Source organism: Calypte anna, chromosome 2 (assembly GCF_003957555.1).
Source record: "Calypte anna isolate BGI_N300 chromosome 2, bCalAnn1_v1.p, whole genome shotgun sequence".
Classification (NCBI taxonomy): Eukaryota; Metazoa; Chordata; class Aves; order Apodiformes; family Trochilidae; genus Calypte; species Calypte anna.
Genome location: NC_044245.1, coordinates 101,229,534 through 101,249,125, shown reverse-complemented (window position 1 = coordinate 101,249,125; position 19,592 = coordinate 101,229,534). Strand labels below are relative to the sequence as shown.

The 19,592-nt window shown below is 44.3% G+C and overlaps 1 protein-coding gene across 1 annotated transcript in view; it reads right to left on the bottom strand.

Moving 5' to 3' along the window:
- Positions 1-6,505, bottom strand: part of EPB41L3 (erythrocyte membrane protein band 4.1 like 3) — a 145,277-nt gene extending 138,772 nt beyond the window's left edge. Inside the window, exon 1 of the mRNA XM_030444628.1 lies at positions 6,319-6,505. The gene's annotated coding sequence lies outside the window, so the exon portion shown is untranslated. The remainder of the gene's footprint in view (positions 1-6,318) is intronic.
- Between the last annotated feature and the right edge of the window lie 13,087 nt (positions 6,506-19,592).

Here is a 19,592-nt window from a genome sequence, read left to right as displayed (position 1 = left end):
GAGTGGGAATGCTTTTAAGACATCTGTACTAAACGCCAATCACTTTGGGTTGACTTAAACAAAGTGCACGTGAGTGTGCAATGGCAATGAAAGGCGAGCTCTTCTTTTGATGAAAGAAACCAATTGCATTTGCAAGTTGAGGACGAGCAGAAGGTCCCGAGCACAGAGATATCAGAAGAAGAGAGCACTGAAGCCTGCAGAGGAGAGGAGGAGGTGGCAGTGAAGGAAATTCTGCCATCTTGTCCCATACAGCAGCTGTATCGTCATCAGATTGATCATTGTGCAAGCAGCGTCAAGGCTGATGAGATGCCAAGGAGCCAAAGGTCACTTGGAAAGTCTCTTTCAACAGATTGGGAAATCTGTCCCATTTCGTGTGTTTTGTCTGTCCAATTCTTCAAAACCCAACTATTCTCAGGGATACAGGTATGCTCACAGCTTTGAGATCTTCTGCAAAGTGCCAGAGAAAAAGCCTGAGTCCAGGGCAGCATTTTGGCCTCCAGAAATCCCCGAGGCAATGAGCCGCCCATGCAGACTCTGGTGTGGTTTCTGTAGAAATCATGCCACGTGAAGGTAAATTTATCTGTTGGTGTCAAAAAGGAAAACATAACTGGCACAGTCAACCAATTTGCAGACCCCCTACAGATAACAGTTGATGAGTTACCTCCTCTGACTCCATGGCCCATTAATAAGACAGCACGAAAGACTGCAGAGTAAGGATAATTGCTCATCTATTTACCATGTTGCCAGTGAGCAACATTTTTTGTTGCTGTTTTTGTAGGAGTGCTTTTACAGAAGGAGTCTTTCCAATGTCTTCACGTGAAGGATATTGGAGAGGAAAGGGAAAAAAGATTGCAAAGGATTTGCCTTCATTACCGATTTCTTGTCAGACTTGTGCAATGCAGCCCTTCCCCAGAGATGAGATGTGACCATGTACCATAAGTGCCAGTGTGACAACAGCTACAGATTGTCCTCAAGATATTATCTGCCTTTTCCCTCCCCAAAGAAAGCTGAAAATAGTGGGAAGACATCTTTATTGGAGCACACGTGACTTCAAGATGCTTGCAAGAAATGTAATGGCCATTGAGTGGCCTGACTAAACACAGGACTTCAAATTAAGTAAAGTGAGGTTTTGATGGTGGTTGAAGCATGAGGAACATTAATTACATTACTAGAATACAAGAGGTCAAGAGGTCACAAGAAAGCGTATACAAGTAGGTGGGAATTCTGGAAAACTCAGTGTGCAGAAAAGGAACAAAACTCTAGAACAGTAGAATTTGAGCAGGAGAGCTGCCAATATAGTTTATTTAGGATGAAGAGGAGGCAGGAGAGTGACATAGAAGGGCAGCATCTCCACTGACAATAGTGTATACATATTTCTGAGAACACATTGAAGTTTGACATGTTGTAAGGGGCAGCTTTCCCTTAACAACTCAGAAGGTTTTTGGGGAAATAGAAAAAAAAAGATCACAATACACCATGATGGGATGGGTGAGTGGATGAGATACAAGATGCCTTGAGCACTGCAGCAGCATCCACTGCCTACAGTACATGGTAATATCTCGGGTCCAGGTGAGAAGTTAGAACAAGACCACAGTGCTTTGTTACATTCCCCCTGCTCCTCTTCATGTGCTATTTTTGCATGACACTGGCTATGAAACTGAAAACATTGGTTCAGCTTCAGGCAGCAATTTTAGGGTCAATTGCTTCTTCATCAGACACTGAAGTCACAATTTTTCAAGCATCAAATTTAACTATGAATGATTTAGGGGACAGTGAACTTTAGTTATGCATTATTACAGTGGGGCCCCTGCCTCAAAAGCCTATCCTGTAATCCTTCTTGATATGCTAGGTGGGTTTTTTCCTTCTTTTTTGCTAGAACCACACTTTAAGATGAACTCTGCAATTACACTACTTGCTTTTTGCTCCATCAACTCATCCCTGACTGTTACGCAGTCTCCAGCATACAGATGTCAAGTGGAGGAACGCACTTTCAAAGCCACATGAAGCATTTTATCCATTTATCACAAAAGTACATCAATATGGATTTTCCAGCTGAAAGCTTTTCAGAGTTTCCTCAAAACTTTTATGGTTCAGCTTGGATCCATTCCTAGTCCTCAGGAAGGCTAAAAGACTTCATCTGGCACCACTCCACAATGAAATAAATAAACAATAAAGCCTTAATGAGGTCAGCTGTCCATAAAAAAAAAAAAAAAGAAAAGCCAACAACCTACACCAAAAAACAAGGCTCTGCATCTCTCCCCTTTATTATCAGTATGATATAGATCAAGCACAAACCCTGATGCTGCGGCTGATTGCACTCTGTATCCAGCTGAATCACACTGGTATTTAAACAGCATCTCAGCCAACGCTCCAGCAAGCTGCAAGGGGTGGAAACTAATGGAAATTGGAAAGCCATAGCTGCAGATGATGTCAGATTCAGATTTATGATTTCACTTGTTGGTGGAACTTCTAGAACATAATCCAACTTTTCTATTTTGCTGCCCCGTGCAAATGTTATTAAAGTGTGCATATGAAAAAGTGTTCTTTAAAATGAAAAGGATTGTCCAGCAATACTCTGCAAATTCTATACAACTTCAGCTAATCTAGATGAGAAGTGATATTTTGTATCAAATAGGATGCTCATATAACTTCATGGAAATAAGAGAGGTGACATGAGAAATTACAAAATCAGCACTGCAATGAAGATTTAACATTTAAGTGATACATCAATGTAAAGCTGAGTTTGGTCCCCATTTCATATCTGCAGTTCTACCTCCTCAGCTTGACATCTGATCTCCAAGACTGAAAGCTTACAACATCACAACCAATGAGGTGTATGACTGAAAATTCCCCATTGCTTTCGGCAAGGTAAAGGCAGCGTTAAACACCAGCAGTATCAAAATCACCCCTCTATCCTTGCAATATAAAACCCAAGTGCTATTTGAGTCTCACAAAACACAAGCTGTGGTAAGTACTCAGAAGGTGAGAAACTTCAGGTCTTAGCAAGGTTTCATAGGTTCACTCAAGAACATCTCTATGAAAAAGGCATACACATGCAAATAAACTTATACACAAGCATGGTGTATGTATGTATAGACACACAAGTACATGTATATTAATTGAAATAATTTATAATTTATACAAAGCATGCTTATCACCCAGCAGGTGGCACTCATATCACAAGCTCCTGAGGCTGTGAGCAGGAACCACTCTACAGGAGGCACCATCTTCCTGAAAGGTGAAACAACCCTGGGCACCACCAGTGGTGTTCACCCCCTTTAGGAAGACCTTAAGTGTGCAGCACCCAGGCCAAAATCCCATTAAGCTTTCTAGCCAGGCATGAACTCCATTAGATCTCTCAGCAGCTACAAGACTCCCCTTCATTGCTGCTAATTCTCAAGTGCTCTTGCAGGCTTTCCAGAGGAGCAGCATTTTGAGGACAGAAATGGTTCTCAAATATTTTTGACGTAGAAGCAATACAATTAAATGTAAAGCTTCCTTCAGACTTCATCACTTCTTTTCTCCATTTGACACACCCAACTAGCTTTCAATTAGTCCCACTAATAATTTTGAAGATCTTATGAATGAGCAAATCAGAACTGGAAGAGGAAATTATATTTTCCTTTGATTAAAATTGAAGTCTTGTTTTCACCCATAACTTAAGTGTCACTATCATATGTACATTCTTAATATACCTCTTCTTCAGCTGAATGGTGCTTCAACTTCAGCTGAGTGGGTTTGTTTTTAAAAAAATATTTTATTTTCAAATTCAATATTCCACCCATCTCCCTCCTCTCAAAAAAAAAAAAAAAAAAAATCTTCTTAGAAGCATCAATTTGAAATCATTAGCCCTGTGTGGAGCAGTGCTGTTCCCTGTAAGAGAATGCTTTGTGTCAGATGGAAAGATGCCTTTCCAAGGTCATTTCATGTTCCAATGGGTTTGTTATGAAGTTGTGGAACGGCAGATAAGGTTGCACGAGATAGTAAAGTGCCTTCCTAAGCAAGATCTCAGCAGTAATGTGCAACCATTATTTGAGCAGAGGACTTCTATAGCATTTACCTCTGAAAGAAACTTCATATGCTGAGAGAAATTCTGCTGCAGGAAGGAGTAATACTGAGATACTACTGTATTGAGAATCTGTTTTTCTGCTATCTCCCAATTGGAAAAAAAAAAAAAAAAGTCAAAGGCTATTTTCTTGACAAATTTACATTATCTGCATGTGTTTATGGCACTTGGTGAAGGTTGGAGGGGTTCTAAGAACATTAGGGGGTATATCTAGGAAGTTTTGCTAAAATACCCAACCCTTTGTAATAATGAGAATTTGATGTTAAAAAAATGTCATTAAGAAGCAAAAGTGATGCCTCCAGATCACAAAAACAAGGATAGCAGATTATCTCCCAACTAAATACTAGGACTGACAATTTCGAATGTTAAAAAGAAAACAAACAAAAAAAGCCCCAAACAAAACAACCAACCAAAAACAGAAAAATCCCAAAGCATATCTAAGAATGTATCTTTGAAAGTCTTGTAGTTACAGTGTGAGGAATGATGATCCAGTATTTTTATGCTGCTTCTGACATAGCCCAAAAATGGAGGAAACCATATAACAGTATCCTCTAAGCAAGCTTTTAATGCTGCCTGAGCCTATCCCAAACTCTGAAAGAAGGTAAGCATCTGGCAGCACATTGAATTGCGTGTCACCATTTCAGCCATCACGCCAGGGACTAAATCCTTCCCTGGAAAGAACAGAAGACAAGGGGAACAAGCACACGAAGTACAGAGAGACAGGGGAGAAGGAAAAAAAAAAAAAAAAAAAAAAAAAAAAAAAAAGAGGAAAAAAAAAAGTCCTTCTCACTAATGGCTAGCTACATCTTAATGAGGTTTAAATCTCGACAAAGGATCACCGATTTGGGAATCCAAAAATACACTTGGCATAGAAACAGACCTAGTGAAAGGGTGTTGGAGGTGTTTTTTCAAGTCCTAAATGAGCATTTCAGGGGTCCAACAGCCTGTCAGGAAAAATTAGAAAAATGGCCACCCAGCGCTGAACTGTGCACGAAATGCAGAGTTTCGGTGCTTCCAGTTCTGCATTGCACCCTGCACTGTAGCCCACCGCACCCACACACGCTCCCCAAATCCGGGTGCCCCCCACGCCGTTCCCGCAAGCAGGGTGTGTGGGGAGGGCGACCCATCCCGCAGCGCTATCCGCAACCACTCCCGGAGCTCTGCTGCTGCTACTTTTGATTCTCCTGATAGTATCACTTTCCTAATGAACTGCTGTTACTACAGAAATGCAAGACGGTCGCCCGATGAGTAGAGTTTTGGGGATTTTTTTTTTGTTCTGTTTTTTTACACATCTGAAAAGGTAGAGAAAGGGGAGTGGGGGGATGGAGGTGGGTTGGGTAAGAGGGGGAGGGGGAAATAAATACCTCATAAATACCCACTATTAAGCATTTTTAACGCTTAAGATGCACTGACCCCGCCACCTGCCCGCAAAACCTTGCGGCTTAGTAGGACTGGCCTCAAGGCTACACTAACCCACCTCAAAAATGGGTTTCAAGCCCCCGCATCAGCACCGCCTGGGCTTCCCAGTAGATCTTCTTCAGCCTGCGCAGCGCTGCGCGGCATCCCTCACCCCCCCCACACTCCACTCCCCATCTCCCCTTCCGCAGCCGCCCCCGCCGCGCAAAAGCCCGTAACTTTGCTGCCGCCGCTGTGCCCCAGCCTCCCGGCGGATCTTCCGCAGAAGATTCCTCGGAGGGGAAAGAGGCGGGAAGGGCGGCTGAGGGACAAGGCTACCGCAAAAGCCGTACCCGCCTGCAGCACTCCCCGCACCGCCCGGCCCCGCGCAGTCCGCACCGCGCCGCGGGCAGCAACTCCGCTGCGCCGCCGGAGAGGGGGCGAGCTCCGCGCACCCCGAAACTAACCAGGGCGGGGGTTGGAGGGAGGGAGGGGAGGGAGGAGAGGAAGGAGAGGGGCAGAACACGGGACACCTCGAACAACCAAAAGCAAAAAACGCGGAGGGGGAGCAGGAAAAAAAGCGAGGGGGAGGCCCCGTACCGCAAACCCGCGGCCCTTGCCCGGCTTCCCCGCGGAGCGGTGCGCAACGGCACGGCCGGGCACGGCGCCCCGCGGGGGCGGCCCGGGCAGCGCACGCCCCTCGGCCCTCCCCGTTGACCTCAAGCCAAGGACAGCTCGGCGGTCCCGCTGCGCATCGCGACCCGGTGGGCCCTGCTGCGCTGTGCCGAACCGAGCCGAGCCTGGCCAGGAAAGACGGCCCGGGGAAACGAGGGGAGCGGGAACCGGCAGCTCCTCACCTGAGCCTGCCCCGGGGGGGGGTTTCCGTCGCCGCTGCGCGGGAGTCACCTCCTCCCGCTTCCCGCGGGGAAGGCAGGCGCGGACAGCCCCGGCCCGCCGAAGTTACGCGCCGCCGCGGAGCGGGGCTCCCACCTGCAGCGCCCGTCAGACTCCGGCAGCCGGCACGGCTGAGCTCGGCACCGCGCTGCTCGGCACCGCGCTCCTCGGCCCGGCCCCCAGCTCCCGATTGGCGCCGCCACCGCCACCGCCCCGCCTCCGCCCGACCGCACGGAGAGCCCGTGGGGGCGGCCGGGGAGCGGGGCTGCCCCGGCGGTGGCGGTCAATGAGACCCGGGTTTCCTCCCCTCGCCGAGCAGGTGAGGAGAGGTTCGGGGCATCGGCTGCCCCTGCACCCCACCCCATCACCGAAAATACTAAAAGCGGTTCCGTGACGTTACTTTGTGCCGTGGTTTGGTGACACTGCGTTTGAGGAGCCCGTTGGCACAGGCGGAGCTGCAGGAGATGCCTCCCGGCCCCAACAAGTTGAAGATGGTCTTTAGTTCCCTAAGGGGGCAGCGGTACCCCGGGCGGGGTGCCACACGGGGACCGCCCCTTGACAGACCCAGGGACACGACAAACGTCTTTGCAACAGCCTAAAAAATCGGGCCTGGTGAGCAGCCCCAGGACTGCCCAAGCAGTAGTGCCTGCCAGAAAACACGAAATCCCCATCTTTTTGGTCTCCTCCCCTCAACAGCTCATAGAAATTTCCAGGGTTTTTCTTTTTTGTGTGTGTGCGTAAATTACAGGTGTCCCATGCACAAGTGTGCAGGAGACACAGAAAAGGGAAGTGTGTGGGACAGAAAAAATACTGGTGGGTGTGTGAAAAGACAGTTTGTTACCTCCACGTAGTGAGAATCCCCCCTTGGATTTGGGAATGACATCCTAAACCTCTCAAAAAGTGACGCCATGGATTTGGGAACACAACCCTCAGCCACATTTGGAGATGGTGGGGGTACCCATGCAGAAGTGAAATATTTCCTGTAGAAAAGCATGTTGAGTTGGAACCAGAACCACTTTGGGCTGACTTGTCTTGGACAAAGTGGTTGTGAGGTGTCCTGCCACACTACAGGAAGAGGGTTCCCAGGCAAGCTGCTTTAGGTGTCATGCCTAAGTCACTGGTGTTGCCCTTATATCTGTCCCTGATGAGGTCTGGAAGTCACAATAAGGCTGACTTACCCTCTGTGGGAAGCAGCCAGACTCACTGCATTTAGAAAGCCTGCCAGCTATGCAGCGCTGGCACTTAACGCCTGGCAAATGCCTCTGCCTGGTGGCAGGGGAGGCCATCTCCTTCCCAGACATCATGGCAAAAGGGAGGAAGGGCTGAGGTGTCTCTTGGCTCTTGGCCAGCAGTGCCTGCCGATCACCTCTGCCTGATGTTCATCCACCATGCAAATTATTGCTGAAATCCACCACACATCATCTTAAGAGTTCAAAGGATACTCGTGAGGGAGATCTTATTGTGAAGGGGGCATGGGATGCCAGGAGCCAGTGGCAAATGTTGAAGTTCCAATGATCAAATTTTTGTTCAGCATGCAAGACAATTTTCTGTGGTAAGTTCTGCTTCAGTTGGCTCAGCAAGAACATCCTGCTATCAAAGGGAGTTGTGTGGCAAGCAGATTTCCTGGACATTTAAATTTTATGTATTTATTTATTTTGCTGGGGAGCTATGTACAGTTATTGACTTTTACAGCTTTGCAGATTGATATGCAAGGTGTGATGGGGTCAAAGAGACAGAGGCAAAAATGAGTTAAAGAGCTTGACTTAATTTTTTTGCTACTTGCAAAACATTCATAGAAACTGAAGTTTCAGTTCAATGTCAAGATACACAGGGCAAGGTGAGGAAGCTGGGACCTGGCTCTGGCCAATGCCTTGGCAGGTGACCACCAGCCAAGAGCTGGCAGTGTCATACTAGGGCAGACACAGCTCTTGCTGGGGATGGTGAGGCTGGGCTTCCCAGCTGGAGAAGGACTGCAAGGTGAGGAGGAAAGCTGTGAGAGGGAAAAGTGATTACGGTCACGCAACACAGATTTCCACTGGCTACCACAGGCAGGGCTGATGGTACATCATCCCATGGCATAAAGGGTTTCTTACATCTGTTCAGGTCAAGGGGTGCTCTGGGAGATATCCAAGTCTGTAGAAAAAGTGCTATACAATGAGTTCTAGAGGTAGGGAGACTCCCAGAAGCTGGTGCTCTGCCATGGATGTCATCAGGTACCTGGGGCTTTAGGGGAACTGTCTTCAGGCTATTCAGAAGCAATCACTAGGCTCTGCTTTATTGGACAAAATGGCTGAAGCATATTTTGTTCCCCTGACATGGGAAAAAGGCCACGCCAGTCCCTGTCGGGGAGGCATTAATTAAAGGAACTAACGGTGAGTTCCTAAAATATCCATCAGAGTGATCAGGATGTCTGCTGAGAGAAATCTGACTTGCTGGGCTTCAAGTTGTGCCAAGTCATTGTGTTCATCAGGAAATGAGAGTGTTCTGGGGCAGGTAAAATACAAATAAATCATACTGACCCTATTCTGGTACTTTCTGCTTATATTTCCAAAGCCACATTTGGTGGGATGGCTTACATACCTTTGTTACTTATTTACTTAATATACTGTAACAGCTCTGAGGCCTTTTTTTTTGCTTGTATTGTGGTTAATGCTTTTAGCACATTGTAGAGGAGTCTATCATCCTAAGCACCCGTCTTTGAAATTCTCCTGCTCAGGATCCTTTGTGGAGTCTGCATTACAAGAATGTTAATCTGATTTATGGTAACCCATCTTGACAACTTGTGGTAATAGGTGATGTAAAGTTGAAACTTTGCGACAGAGAAGACATTTGTCTCTGACCCTGATGTGATTGTGGAAGGCTCAGGGGGCTTGGGAGCCTGTGAGTATGGGGTGGTGAATGAGGAGAAGTATTTACAGCATCACTCTAAGGAGCCATTAACACCAGAGAGCATCATTATTTCCACATATATCAGTACTTCTCAGTGTGGGCTGGCCTCATATATTCAAAATTTTATGGACCCTCCATATTATTTGTGTGGCAGTGGTAGGTTTTTTTACTTTAAATGAACCTAATTAATAATACTTTGTCTGCCACTGTTTATTAACGCACTGCCAAGAATGGTGGGAGAGGAGTTCCTGGTTGTTGCTGCTCTCCAAAGGAGGAGTCCAGCCCCTCTTGAACTCTGTGTTCCAAGGATGAGGCCAGAGGCAGATTTACAGTTAAATTTGGGTTCACAGAAAAGAAGTAATATATACTACAGTAAATATGCTATGCAGATGGCATTCTCTCAATGGAAAGGCCTCTCTGAAAGGTCTCCATGGCCTCACCATCTCTCGCTCACCAGCTGGAAGCAGCAACTCCTGGCATCCTCTTACCCCTCAGGCACACCCCACAGACCTTTCACTGTGGCATGGATCCTCACTCCCATACGGTGCAAATTGGTTCCTGAAAAGTTTTCTAGTCTCACAACTTTCCTGCTTGCAGCAAAATCCAGGACCACTTGTTTAAAAGCTCCACTTCCAGTAAATGAAACTACACACCATAGAAGCAGCTTTGCCCATGCCTGGTCATTTGAAATCAATGGAGTTTATTAGAAGGACTAGGGCAATGTTTGTTGTAATTTGCCAGTCCCTGAGGATTGCTTCTGAATCAGAGGCCATTATTATCTGAGATTAGAGCTATCCACAGCTTTATTTTTATACTATCATCAGCACACTTGATTTTTGAAAGACAAAGAAACCCAAACATTAAAAGGCTGCACCCCTGTGCCAGCAAATATATGAGTTTGGGACTGAAACAGGTTTATTGAAATCAATATACATTTTTTCATTGATTTCTCTCTGCAGTAAGGCCTCCTTTAAAGCTTGTCAGCTTTTTCTGGTAAAGCTGAAATGAGGCTAACCTGAAGTATCAACACTGAGTAGTCTGATGTGATACTTTTCTCTCCTCTCTCTTTCTCCTGACTTCTGAGACACCATGGAATTTGAAAATATTAAAATATTAAAAATATTTTTATCACATTTGCTGAAAGTGCCCAGGCTGCCAGAAATAATGCAAAGTGCATGCAAAATTCAATTTAGCATTCACAGGAGCCTTGACCAGATGATCTAACTGGTCATTTATAGCTAGCTACGTCTGTAATTACATGTCCACATCATACCATCTAGTATTTTAAATTCATCCTATGCCATATTTTCATTCAGTAAAAGGAATTTACCCTGACATCATTCTTTCCCCATGTCACAAGAGCAATATTTCACTCTTGATAAGAAAAATGCCATTTTTTGTTTAAAAATTACAAGTGACAGAGCCATTTCTATGTCACAAAGCTTTCCCTTTGTATTGATTGTCTCCATATTTAGTGAATAATAGAAAATAAATTCAGAATAATAGCAATCTGTGTTGCATATCTATCAAATTATACAGAAAAGACTTGAAATTACTGTAAATTAGTATCTCATCATACATAAAATGCCACTTTTGTAGCCTCTGTAGCTTGACTCCTAAAGAGAATAAAAAGAAATACATTATTTGACATTTTAAGTGGACTAGCATCCTTCTACAATGAGGTCACTACCTTGAAAGATCAGGGGAAAGTGGTGGATATTGTTTACCTTGACTTTAGTAAGGCTGCTTCCTTTCACTGTTTTCTATAAGATCCTCATAGATAAGCTGATCATATATGGGTTAGATGAGTGGATATTGAGTTGGACTGAAAACTGAATGACCAGGTCTTGAGGGTTGTGGTCAGTGGCACAAGGTCCAGTTAGGGGCATGTGAGGGAGAGATGTACTCAAGGGCTCCGTGTTGGGACCAATGCTATGTAACATCTTCGTTAATGGTCAGGATGATGGGGCAGAATGCACCCTCAGCAGGTTTGCACATGAGATAAAATTGGGAGGTGCAGAGGATACACCCAAAAGTCATGCTGCCATCCAGAGGGACCTTAATATCCTGGAGGAATGGGAAAATAAGAATCTCATGTAGTTCGATAAAGGGACATGCAAAGTCCTGCAAGTGGAGAGGAACAGCCCCAAGCATCATCAGTATGGGCTGGGGGCTGATCAGCTGGAAATCAGCTTTGCAGAGAAAGACCTGGAGGTCCTAATGCACAAGCAGCTGACCATCAGCCAGCAATGTGCCCTTATGACAAAGAAGACCAAAGGTATCCTGGGCTGCATGAGGAGGAGTGTTGCCAGCAGGTTGAGGGTGGTGATCCTTCCTCTCTGCTGAGCACTGGTGTGGTTGGGTCCAGTTTTGGTCTCTGCAGTACAGGAGAGATGTGGACCCTGAAGATCACTAAGGGACCTGAGGTTCTGAGGTGTGAGGAGATGCTGAGAGAGCTAGGACTGACTTTTCTGGGTTCACATAGTGCTGTTTTGGGTTGTTTTTTGGTTTTTTTTTTTGGGGGGGGGGTGGGGTGGCACCTGTGAGAAGATGCTGAAAGCTCCCCCAGCTCCAAAAAGTCCAGTCCCACCTCTGACTAATGTTGATCCCATTGGTGACAATGGACATGTCTCCACAATTAGCATACTCAAGAAGGGGAAACCAGTGGCTATAAGAGCTCAGAGCAAAGGAGAGGAGGAGGAGAGACCAATCCCAGAGGTGTGAACAGTGCCAGAGCAGAGATATCAAGGTCGGTGAGGAAGGAGAGAAAGTGCCTGAGCAGAGGTTCCCCTAGACGCCATGGTGAGATGGCAGCTGTCCCTCTGCAGCCCACGGAGGAGTACAGTGGAGCAGCCCATGATGGATCATGGTGGAACATAAATGGACCTGCAGCTGTGGCCCACCTGGCACCAGGGCAGGTGACTGTTCCTGAATCTGGCTGTGACTCCATGGGACACCCATACTGGAGCAGTTTGCTCCTGAGGGATGGCACCCTGTATGAGGGACTCATGTTTGAGGGGTTTGTGAAGGACTCTCTCCTGTGGGAGGGACCCCGCATTGGAGTAGGGAAGACTGTGAGGAATCCTTCTCCCCGAGGAGGAAGGAGTGGCAGAAAACAACCTGTGACAAACAGACTATAAACCAGCCCTGTCCCCCTGTGCTACTTGAGGGGCGAGGAGGTAGAAATATTGGAAGCAAAGTAATTTAGGCCTGAGAAGAAGACAGGGGTGGGGTAAGGTATTTAAGCTCTGGTTATTTTCTCTTTGCCCCATTTTGATTTGATTAATAATATATTAAATTGTTTTTTTCCCCCAGGTTGATTCTGTTTTTCCCATGACCGTAAAGTGATGAGTGGAACTCTGTTAGTCCTTGTCTTGACCCTTGAAGTTTTAGGTGGATTTCCTCCTCACCATCTCAAATTGGGGAGGTAGAGTGAATGGCTATGTGGTCCTTTTTTACCATCTGGGCCTTAACCAGGACACTGTTGAGGCTGGAAAGAGCAGGCTCAGATGTATCAATACCTGCTGGAAAGGAACAAAGATGAGGGAACCAGGCTCTATTCAGTACTGCCCAGTGTCAGTTCAAGAGGCAATGGGCATGAATTAAAACACAAGACACTCCATCTGAAGACAACCCCCCCACACACTCTTTTTACAGTGATGGCAATCAAACACTGGCACAGGTTTCCCAGAGAGGCTGTGGAGTCTCTCTCCTTGGCCATATTCAAAAGCCATCTGGACATGGCCCTGGGCAACATGCTGTAGGTGCCCTGCTTGAGCAGGGAGGTTGGAGCAGATGACCTCCAGAGGTCCCTGCCAATGTCAGCCATTCTGTGATTCTGTGTGTAATTCAGATATTCCACAGAGAAGCACTCTTCCTATTTATCAATAAAAAACAGCAAAATATTCCACTAAAATTCCGCTTTCTGCCTTTGATGAAAGAAAATGTTACACATCATTAAAACCACACCAGCATATTAAAACCATATTATGCTTGTAAAATAAAGCACATTTTTTTCATCTTGCCATCTAATTTGCATCTGCATTAATCTGAAAAATTAAATAAATCCACATGGATGTGCTAATTAGGATGCAAAGTAGGTATGCTCTTTAGTTTGAACTCAAAATATTTCTGTTCAAAGTTTGGGATGGAACATGTACACTCCCGTGTTTCACATTAAAAAAATACAGACAATTTCCAATCAGAAACCTCTTTCAAGATGAGGGAGATGGTGGTATTGCAGATTGGCCATTCTGCCTTATAATGGCTCATCAGTCCAGGCCAAAAGTGCAGTAAAACCAGAGAAACATCTGTCCCTGGTCTGGTTGACCTGAATATGCAAGAGGCATATTGTGTTCTTGGACAGGACTGGTGGCTGCCTGCAAGTGTGAAGTCTGGACAATCACAGACCACACTGAAGTGGGAATGCATGCTGATTGTCTCTCTTTCAAATGAAATGAAAGAGGAATTAAAGCCTCATTTGTTCGGTGGTAATTGAAACAAGACAAGCCACTGCCTAAAGGTGCAACACAATATGGGGAGGCTGGACTGGAGGCTGGGCCATGTGGCTGGAAGGGTTTCACTGGAAACTGGTTGCAAAAAACAGGAAATGAGGCATTGATTTGGTTAAGTTCTGCCTTAGTTTGTGGGTGGAATGAATCACAAAGTGAGTGGGCAGCTGGGCAAGGCAGTGTGTGGCCTCACAAGGTAGCCAAGAATAAATTACTTTTTCTTTTTTCTTTCCAGCCCTGAAGAAGATCTCACAGGTTCCTGTCAGGTCTTTCCGTGTTGTGGTGGAAAATGTATTTATATTTTACCACACAGATTTTACCCAACTCCTAAAAACAATATCCACTTGAAGCAGTCCTGGAACTCTGTTAACTTTAGCTCTGTGCAAGGAGCAGCCTTACCTAGTTGCAACACTGTATGACCTACAGCACTTAAATCAGTCTCCCATAAAGCTGGCTAGAGTCCCATCACGCCGTCAATGAGAACACTTCTCCCAAAACAGTCTGAAAAAGATGGGTATGACAGTCTTAGAGCTGTACAGCTTCTCCCAGAAGTTATGAAGCCTTTCTTCCTTTAGGGGTAAACACGTAAAGCAACATCTAATTTGTATTAATAACTTTTTCAGCTGCTTAAATACTCCCAGTCTGATGAATTTTTTCAGGCTGTTCTGATTTCTCTGAATGTATTAATCTCCCACACCTGTTATGTTACTGCAAACAGTGGGTTGTGCCATGCTACTTGTGTTTTGGATTTTCTTCTATGCTTCTTGAAGATTCCTGACTAGATAGCTTTTTTTTTTAAATTATAAAATACTAATGAACTGTCCTTCAGATTGCTCTCCAGGTAAGGTTTTGTGTCTGGATGGTCTGTGGCATAAAAGAAACACCGTTCAATGCCAAACCCCCCTCCTACCTGACTCTAGCTAACCATTCTACTCATGGTTCTTGTCAAACTGGGAATCTGCAGTAATGAGTAATTGTGCAGAGACTACTGCTTTTTCCTTGCCAGCACCTCATCTCTGAATGCAATGCCATTTGTGTACAGAGCTATCCAGATGTGTGCCACAGCTTGATTTCCTGGGGCTGCCTGTGCAAATGCTTCCAGAAGTGCTCTCTACCCCCATGACATGATAAATACCTTCAGGATGCTATACAGTACTGAAGCAGCAAAGCTTGACTACATTTGCCTTAAATGTGCCCCTTTTCAGTTTGTTGAAAAGTCATCTTCCCTTATTAACATGCCCATGAAGCCCATGGATAATGTTTTTTGTCATGTCTGGCTGAACCTTTTTTAATTTGACAGCGGAAATTGTGATTCTGTAGTCCCAGCTGATAGTTTGTAATCTGGGTTTTTTCACTGATGCACCAAAAAGAAGGTGAAAATTCTAGCCCAGATTTTCATGCCAGAGCTCACAGAAGTCTATCAACACAGGGGGACAGAATGTATGCCTTAGTCCTCAGAACAAACTGGTGCTTTGTAGTTAGAGACAGATGAATATTTATTTGGAAGGGTTATTTGGTGTATCCTCTGTCAGTCCCTGCCTCTCACTACCCCATGGCAGTGCTAAAGACTCAGATACCCAAAACATGGCATGGCATTTTTTGCCACGTTGGACACCCCATTTGTGGAAGCAGAGGAAAGCTGGTGACAAGAGCTGAGGTAAGAAGTGTGTGCAGTCCTCTGAGGTGGGAGGTAAGAAGAGGGCATGAGTGAATGATGCAGATCTTCCCTGAGTTTGGGATGGGCCTACAGATTACAGTCTTGCAGTACTTGCCAGCTTCATATTCCCTTGCCTTTCACTTCTCTCTCATTCCTCTCTTTCTTTTTTTTTTTTTTTTTTTTTTTTTTTAAATTATTTTTATTCTTTTGACAATGTGCAATACTGGGGGCTTATAATCACACTTTGCTATAGCAACTGTGCCTGTGTTTTAGCAGACTGGAGCTGCATTTGCTGAGAGACATGGGCTAGGATGGGCATGGAGAGCCAGGTCCAGCTGTAGGTGAGGCTAATTTTATTTCCATGTAACCTATCACAAGCCTTAAAAAGACATTTAGTAGAGCTTTCTTGTGTAGCTGCCTTTTTATTATTTTCTTTTAAAGTTCAGGTTTTTATAGTGGAGAAAATAAAGATGACAAGTGAGCTGAAAACATTCTGGGGATAAGAAAATTTGTAAAGGTGCTTCTTGACAGCCATTATATTTTGACTGTGGCATTTCTCTATGGTTTTTACAGTTACTATTACAGCCCTTTGGTTGTCATATGTGATTTTTACAGCACAGATCATGGACCTGTTAGAAAAGGATCACTGAACATACTGAAGATTGATAAGAAAACGCTATACTTAAAAATATATAGGCTGGAAGCAGGAGTATCTAGTTGACTCACACATGTTTTCAGACCATATTTTTCTCCTTGATTAGGTCACAGATTTCAAATTCTGGAGAGGAAGGGTTAAACCTCCTGACAGCTGCAAAATTTTCACAAAAGCAAGTGGTATGTGTATCGTTAAAAAAAAAAATATCCAGAAAATTAGTCCAGACTCTTCACAGTAGTGACTGAAAGACAGAAGGTAATAATTACTTAGTGAGATAATGTTTGTTGCTGGTGGGTATCAATGTGGAGTATTTTTTTTTTTCAAATTTAATTTTCAGTTTTAAATATAGGGATCAAACCTGAAGATTAAAACAGGAACAAAAAAGGACTTCTTACTTATTACATATTAATGTTCATGTGGGCCCTACTTGAAAAACAAAAGACTTCAAGTGAACTGAAGGATAAAACAACAATAGATAATGCATTCAGAAATATACAATAGCATTACTTAGGCTAAATAATTACAAAGACATTGATATATTTGACTACTTTCATACAGTTTACTGACTCCACACAGTAAAACCAAGTACATACAATTGCCAAAGCAGTGATGTAAACATATCTACGTGCAGTTCTTCTTTGACACCACTAACATCTTAATCATATGAGTGGAGTTTAAAACTGGAGCCACACTTTTCCAAATGTTGCTGGAAGACAGTGAATCTGTAAGCAAAGGGTACATAGAGCTTGTCCTCTTCTGAAACTTGGCCTCACAGAAGGCAGACATCTGCTTTGCTTATGTATTATAACCTTAATATTAATGTGGAGAGTGAGTGCAAAAAACATGTAACAACACAGTCAAAGCTTACCTGTAATTAATGTGCTTTTTGTGAACAAGATTGAATGGTCATCTTGTCATGGTCATCACTCCAGTGTGGCAACTAAGAAGAGCATGTACAGAGCAGCAGCTTTATATCCTGGGATATTAACATTGCAGGAGATTCATACTCTGACTTCTGAGTGTTTATTGCATAGGTAGTAAAGAATATATAGAGTCCATAAAGAACAAAAATGCCTACACATTTCCATGTATGTATTATGTTACCAAAAGCTGTAACTTTTTCCATTTATCATTTATGGCATTTTGTCCCACTACATGCTATACTTTACACATCTGAGGCTGTCTTGCTTGCAGTGGCAAAGATTTGTCTTGTCAGTCTGTTTTTACAAGCAAAATTATGTCCTAAAAATCTTTCCTATCTGCTTGCAGACACACCTGCCCAACCAGTGCCTTGTCATACACATCATAAGGCAGTTGTGGGAAGTATCAGGGACTGTACAGCACTGATTTCCATGGGCTCGCTGTGATCCTTCCAGACAGACAGCAGAGACTGTCACCAATGTAGGAAAACAAATATATAACCTTCAAGGCATGATCAGCACTTTGGGAAAAAAGTCAGCCGTGTGTTTTGTGTGGTACCATTTCTCTGATAAGACTGTGGCTGTGCCAGTTCAGAGGACATACTTTGCCTTCAAAATCAGTAATGGAGTCAGACTTGTGACCTTCTAGATTGATAAGAGAAACTTTCACATTTTATTTACAAAACTGTTTAAAATATTTTTTACATTCTTTTGATAAAATTGTGTATGGTTTTAGTGCTTGAGCACCTTGCTCAGTTAAGCATCCGAAAGAACAAAATTCCTTTTAAACATAACCATTAAGTGCTCCCCTGAATTAGAACATTATTGACTGAATTTCATGCCTATAATAAAGCTAATAAAGCGGGTTACTGGAGCAGAATTTGAGATTTTCATTCAGATTTATAATAAGACAGAAGGAAATTGGCTAATGTATATTGACTATGAAAGGTTACTGTGACAAAAGACAAAGGCTGACAGTTCAATCAGAAAGACAGTGCTGAGGAACTTTTCTTCACACTGAAGATGAATTAATAGAACCACAGAAACATAGAATAATTTGGGTTGGTCTTCTAGTCCAACCCCCTGAAGTAAGCAGGGACAATCTCAACTAAATCCAGGTTTCTCAGAGCCTTGAGAAGCCTCACCATGAATATCTCCAGGGATGAGGCCTCAGCTACCTCCCTGAGCAACACATTCCATTTTTCCACATCCCTCACAGTAAAGAATTTTTTCCTAACATCCAATCTAAATCTAATTTTCTCTAATTTGAAACCTTTTCCCTTTGTTCTATCACTACAGGGGCAAGTAGGCCCTGTAGTGATACAGGTGCTTGCAAACAATCCTTCTCCAACCTTCAGATGCTGGAAGGTTGCTATTCTGTCTTCCCAGAGCTTTCTTTTCTCCAGGCTGAACAACCCGAGCTCCCTCAGCCTTTCTCTGTAGAAGAGGTGTTCCAGACCTCTGGTCATTTTTGTGGACCTCTTCTGGGCTCTCTCCCACTTGGTGAGTAGGAAGTAGGGACTGTGTCAAAGGCCCTGCAGAAGTCCAGATCACATCAATAGGTCTCCTTGTCCACTAATGCAGTTACTCTATCATAGAAAGCCACTAGGTTCCTCAAGCAGGATTTGCCCTTAGTGAAGCCATGCTGGCTGTCTTTGATCACCTTCCTGTGAGGTTGCCACTGAAGACCAAGGAAAAAATGTTGAGAACTTCAGCTTTCTCATCTAGGTCTCCAGACATTCTCTTCGGGGGTGTGGGGGAATACATTTTCTTTAACCTTATTTTTCATTGATGTACTTGTAGACTCCCTTCTTGCTATTCTACACATCCCTTGCCAAGTTCAGCTCCAACTGAACTCTGACTTCATCCCTACACAATCAGACAGCATCTCTATACTCTTTCAAAGATACCTGTCTCTGCTTGAACTGTCTGTGCAGTTTCTAATTACATTTTAGTTTGACCAGCAGGTCACAGCTCAGCCATGCTGGTTTCTTCCCTTCTTTACTAGCTTTCTTACACCTGGGGATCAAGATCTCTTGCATTTGATGGACAGAAGATCTGCCAGCTCTTTTCTGCTCCCTTGTCCCTGAGGGCTGTTTCCCAGGGTGTCCTATTGAGTAACTCCTTGAAGCACTGGAATTTTTCTTCTCTGATATTCAGGGTCCCCACTGTGCTTCTTGACTGACTCATGACCCTTAGCACTTTGAATTCCACCAGTGCATGCTCACTGAAGCCCAGGCTGCCTCCAGTCTTGAGATCCCTAATTAGCTCACCTCCACTGGGGACCAATATGTCCATCCTTGGGTAGGGCTGTCTATTTCTTGTCAGAGAAATTATCAATGAGGCACTTCAGGAGCCTCCTCTATTGCCTACAGCTTGCTGTGTTACTTTGCCAGCAAATGCTGGGGTGGTTAAGGTCTCTCAGCAGGATAAAAGCCTGTGATTATGATGCCTCCTGTAGCTGGAGTAGGAATGCTTCATCAATAGGTTCCTTTTTATTGGGAAGCCTGTAGAAAACTGGACAAAAGGTTCCCCTTGTTGCCTTGATCTCTAATTCCTACCCATAAGCTTTTAACTTGCTCATTACTATTTTTTAGGGACATCT